The 5,953-nt window shown below is 39.6% G+C and overlaps 1 pseudogene; it reads right to left on the bottom strand.

The window, feature by feature from the left end:
* Positions 1-593: 593 nt before the first annotated feature.
* On the bottom strand, positions 594-2,059 carry LOC131150267 (F-box protein At1g67340-like; annotated as a pseudogene).
* Positions 2,060-5,953: the final 3,894 nt, after the last annotated feature.

Here is a 5,953-nt window from a genome sequence, read left to right as displayed (position 1 = left end):
CTAACTCGTTCTCCCCTCCAGCAACCACGCCTTTACCTCTGGAATCCATCCTATTCCTCAAAATTCTGCCTAAATCGAACGAAAAATGAGACCCTGTATTCCAAAAATCCTAATTTAGTCAGTTCAACCCCAGAATGCCTAATATTCTAACATTTCCAAGACCATACATCATCCCAAAACTAGGGTAAGGGTGTTATTTTTAAGATTTATTAGCCCTTTGACTGTCTGGACCTGGAAATGTTAGAATATTAGGCATTCTGGAGTTGAACTAACTAAATTAGGATTTTTGGAATACAGGGTCTCATTTTTCGTTTGATTTAGGCAAAATTTCGAGGAATGGGATGGATCCCAGAGGTAAAGGCATGGTTGATGGAGGGGAGAACGAGTTAGGGCATGTCAGTGGGGATGAGATTGAAACCTCCAGACTGCTGCAAGGAATAACTCGATAGGTCAAGGAAGAGATGAGGCAGGACCCTGAGGGATCGAGCTACCCACTTGTGAACCAGGGATGTTCGATCGATCAATTCACTCTTATGAAACCCTCTTCTTGTCCCCCACCACGCAACTCACGTGCCGTTACCGTCACCCCGCCGTTAACTCTCAACGACGCCGTCCTCCTCTTCCCCGTCGAATTCACCCTCCTCGCCGGCCTCTTCCTCCACCCACTACTTAATCGGAATGCACTTCGTCTTGTGCCGCCTCTTCCAGCCCAGAGCCTAGCACGGGCAGGAACAGTAGCTAACCTCGCCGCAGCCAGAGCACCGTAGGAACTCATGTCATCGCGTCTCTCGTCGACCGCATCCGGCGTAGCACATCCTCAGACCGGGTCCAGGCGGCCCGCCTCGGATTGTGAACCACCCTGCAAGGAATCAACTGGCTGGGTAAGCCTTTGGCGCCGGCACAATGCACCCAAAGTCGCTCAGTAACGGACATCCAATGTCGTTCAAGTGATCGGACTGGACGTTTCAAGCGTTAGAGAGCATAGAAAATATCTCGCGCGTGTCTTCCCGGGCGAGGAAAAATTTGCCCTTGGCGACGTTCTATCGGATGCCTACGCTGTCCTTAAGACAGTGGCCAAGCTCCAGAGGACGCCCACGTGGCCGAGGAAAGCGGCGCGTTCGCAGAGAGCAAAGCTGACATGGAGGCGCTCCTCTGTCTTGGAGCCGCCGCTGCCGTTTAACTGTATTACGGTGAGCGAGTACAGCGACGGCGCATGCGAGTGCTAGCTAAATGTTGCGTTGCCCATCATTGAAGCTCCACTCCCGCGGTTTTGCAAACAGTAGAAATGAATCTGTGAACAAAATCAAAAGATCATAGAATCATAAAAAGTGCTGAAATTTTACTTAAATTTTAATTCGCCCTGATAAAATTGAAGTGTAATTTACCATGCCGAGAGTGTAGCAGGCTTCGACGTTGCCAACGTCGGCGTAGAGCTTCAAGAGCCCGTGAGCGAACTCCGACCAGTTTTTGGCTTTCAAAGGGAACGATTTCAGAGATGCCTTGGATAGTACTAGCAAATGGAGACCCAATTCGCTCAATCTCTTGCATCTGTTACAATAATCAAAAACATCATATTCAAATGATACACATATAGAGCATCTTATTTGTTTCAGCACCACAATTTTTCAAAAAAATAAAGATAAAGAAAAATTCTCCCTTTTTCTATTTTCGCTCAAGTTTTGAATAAAAAAAAAAACCCCCAGATATACAGTTATTTGCAACAATCCTATGCACAACCAAAAATAACCCCCAATCAGTGGGCACGAAGACCACAACCTCAGCCCCCCCAAAATGAAAAACCTGGCAAGATGGTCGAATTCTTCCAGTCCCGACAACCCAAAAAAGGAAACACGACGTACGTCATCAGGATGCTGACGAAATCGGAGGGGCACCCTACTGTGGAGCTGAGCTTGGAGAGAATAAGAATGACGAGATCGTCCAGCAAGCCATCGAAAAAGTCGACACCTCCGTCTCCGCCACCGCTGAAGGAAGAAGATGACCAGTGACGTTCTCGGCAGTACAAAGAATCGCTGGTGATATCCGCTATTCTCTTATACATGGGTACTTTCTTGGGATAACAATAGCAAAAGCCTCTCCTCGTTCTTGTCTAATCTCCGAGAGATTGTAGAAAGCAACGCAGAGAGAAGAAAAGCGAAGTGAGAACTTATATAAAAGAGCGCATTAAGGCAACAAGAACAGGGATGGAGGCCAACATGTAAAATCAATAAATATGCGTGTTAGAGAATTAATTAGTCCCAAGAAGACTGACTTTATTAGAGTTTTTTTCAATTTTAATTTTATTTTTTAATAGAATATGTCGCAGCGTCCCGGCGCACGGGTGCCCTAGGCGGCGAAATAAAAAATGAGATTTAATATTTTCAAGGAAAAATAATAGGAATATCGGAGTCGCCACTAACCTTTTAGTGTGGTTAAAACACATGATTACTATCCCGTTAAGGGAAAAGTGGGTCTACGTTACCAGAGCTAGGGTCGGGAGTTCGGTTACGCGAAGGGAAGGTACGAGCACCCCTACGCACCCGTTCTTACGAACAGTACCTAACTAATTTGAAATTATCCCTAAGTTAATTTAAAAATTCTTTAAAATTACTTCTCTAGTGAATTTACTAATACACATGCAAAATGAACAAATAAATAAATAATACAAAAATATACGTAATATATAAATATTTACATATTCCCCTAGAACTAAAGATACGTGAAGTTCGAAGGCTCATACCACCCGCATGAAAATCATAGGGATAAAAATCAAAAATATTTAATAACAAAAATATAATAAAAATAATAGTAAATAATGATAATAATAATAAATAACAATAGTAAAAATAATAATAATAATATTAATATTAATAGTAGTAATTCCATAATGATAATAATAAATAATATTAATAGTAACAATATGCACACATTAACAATAACTACATATTCTAAATATCATAATGGTAACCTAATAATTTCACACATGATAATAATAATAATACCTAACATACACTATAATAGTAACAAAAGGTAATAATAATAATCTTCCTAATGATACACACCCCTAATATCCTATAAATACCTTTACACCCATATGGAAATAATTAATAAAGGAAATAAACCAAATTTAGAATTAAAACATGAAAACCAATGCAAAGGTAAAGAAATAATAAAATTATGGAAACAAGTTATTGCTGAAAATAATATATACTGATGCAGCATGGTCGCCAAAATTAATATACACCCCTAAACATATAAGTGTTAAACATTAAACATATATCATAATAACAAACACCCTAAATATATACCCTAAAAATAATGTATCCTAACATATATTCATCATTTAACAGCCATAGTCAGCTTTATGGAGACCTGCTCAGCACAAAATGCTCAACAAAGACCTACTCGACAAGTCGGCTCAGGTGAACCGAAAAAACCTGACTCGGCACGACTCACACAAAAAAGCATCGACTCAGATGAGCCGTTATGTTAGTACATTCGGCTCGGAAAAGCCGTGTATGCCTGCACGTTGGCTTGGACTAGCTGACTCCCAATCGAGTTCGGATTGACAAAGCCAAAAGCGTCGCAAGATCAACTCGGGTAAGCCGAGCACGCCCCAAATCCAACTCGGTACTAAGCTTGAGTAAGAAATCTTTCATTAAGAAACCACGCATCATTACTTTGGATCGATTCATCACCCAGATCAAGCACAACTAGGCTCCACAAAAGCCTAACAGGAACAACTTTCGAACTATGGGAACATGGTTCAAAGCTTTGAAACTAAAGGGGGGCAACTGATATACCCCAAATATATCACCTACCCTAAAGAGAAGACGTGTACCCAACATTAAAGGGGGAAATCACCTACAAAGTTAATCACTCGACTAAAGCCATTAATGTTGGCCATATATTGACCGGAGTGATCCATGCCCGCGCTATAATGATCAGCGTGATCCATGACAAGCGCTATAAATGACAGATCTGCCAGGGTCAAACCTAGTCAGTATAAAAAGGGTACTACAGAAAGGCTAAGGTATCTCATTTTAAACTCATCTTTACCGTTGCTTACAACTTCTCTAAAGCAATCTCTTACTTAAGTATCGGAGTGATCCCCCGGAGTACACTCCGGGTTCTTCGAGCCACGTTTATTTTCTTCCTTTTTAGGTGATCGGGATAGGAAAGCTCATCGGAGGTTAGATCAACATTGTTGGTAGCAACAACAGATTACTTAAAGGCAAATTAATGCATAACTGATGCCATGAATTGTGCTTTTGAGTTAAAAATTCAAATTTAAAAGGCACAATTCATGGCCTTAGTTATGCATTAATTTATTTTTAAATAATCTATAATTTATTTTCCCAAATCTCGCTGGACCATTCAATAGGATTTTCTTGCCATGTGTCAACACCCAAATTGCCTTGACCCTTTAAATCTTACTGGATGGTCCAGTGAGATTACATATGTAACGCCTCAACCCTCTAAGTGGGCTTGGAGTGCTACTAATCCATTCATTTACCTACTAACCGACCTACTAGTATCATTTATGCAACGAAAAACATAAATATATTCCTCAACCAATAAAATAACAGAGTTTTCTAAATCTATCTACACACCATAATAAACCATGCATCCACCTGTATCCACATATACATATATCTCTAAAAATATCTACAACTTCTAGTATTCACAACCATCTATTTCTCAGAAAACTTGAAACATAAAACATAAAATATAAAATATTTACATCCCAAAATATTATCAAAATTATACCATTTTCTTTCTATAACCCAAAAATGCTATAACTGTTGACCTCATAGGTCACACTCAGTTTTGATAATGACAAATACTGTGATTTGATGGCTTTCAACTTTGTGTGCATGATCATACTAACTGGATTATATTGATGGCATGCAACAACTTGAAGAAAATTAAAGACCTCGACATATTTGTTTATTGTAATTTATATTTATCATTTTGGGTCTATAATAATTTTTGTCGATCTACAATAATCTCTACATGTCATGCATGTAGGTAATTGTAAGCTCAAAATGACCGTAAACTAACTATAGGAACCGAACGTCATTAAGGCACCCTTCGGTCTATCGACGCCAGATTTTTTTGGTGTCCTCATTTGACCTTAGTGAGACTTTAGGTCCCAACACTTATATACAAATAAGTCCCCACTATCATTCACAATCAGGGGATCAAAATTGAAATAAATTGAACTTAATTGGAAACTTTGTGAGAGGTTGGGCGACCGAACCTGGGGTGTTCAAAGCACCTCGGGTGCCCGAACCGCTAGGAAGTCAGCGGGTTGAACGGGTTTCAGGCGACCGAACTAGAAATGAGCATATCATCTTCGGGCAACCAAAACCCTTGAAAGGAAAATTTTCACCAACTTAGGCCACCGAAGGTTTTAGTTCAAAATAGGCCCCGGGCGACCGAACACTTGAGTTTGGTTAACCAAACTTAACTTCGGGAACCCGAACCACTGATAGAAAGTTTCTAACTTTTGTTCAGCCAACCGAGCTTGAATTCGGGCACCTGAACCTTAAAAGATGGCTTTTTTAGCTGAGTCTATTCGAGCGACTGAACCATAGTTTAGTCACCCAAAACCTCTCAGGTAACTTAATATTTTACTGTGGTTAAAAGGGTTAAACAGGGTTAATTTGAAAACAAGCCACTATCATGTACAAGTTTTATAGGAAAACATCCAACTTACACACGGTATGCTGCCAAAATTTCGGTAGATTTTTTCCAAAAATAAAACCTTGTACATAAATAATTATGATAAAATTAATATTAAAATATTTTTAAAAGGATGAGTGAAAACTCAAATAAATAATTAAACTTCATCCTAGCATAATCATCAAATGTTTAGAAAGGTTGAGATCCATCCCTATAGGAAGCGCATAAATGATCCATATGCATCACTTTCATCTACTGAATTATTGAG

Source organism: Malania oleifera, chromosome 1 (assembly GCF_029873635.1).
Source record: "Malania oleifera isolate guangnan ecotype guangnan chromosome 1, ASM2987363v1, whole genome shotgun sequence".
Lineage (NCBI taxonomy): Eukaryota > Viridiplantae > Streptophyta > Magnoliopsida > Santalales > Ximeniaceae > Malania > Malania oleifera.
This window is presented reverse-complemented; position numbering and strand designations above follow the sequence as displayed.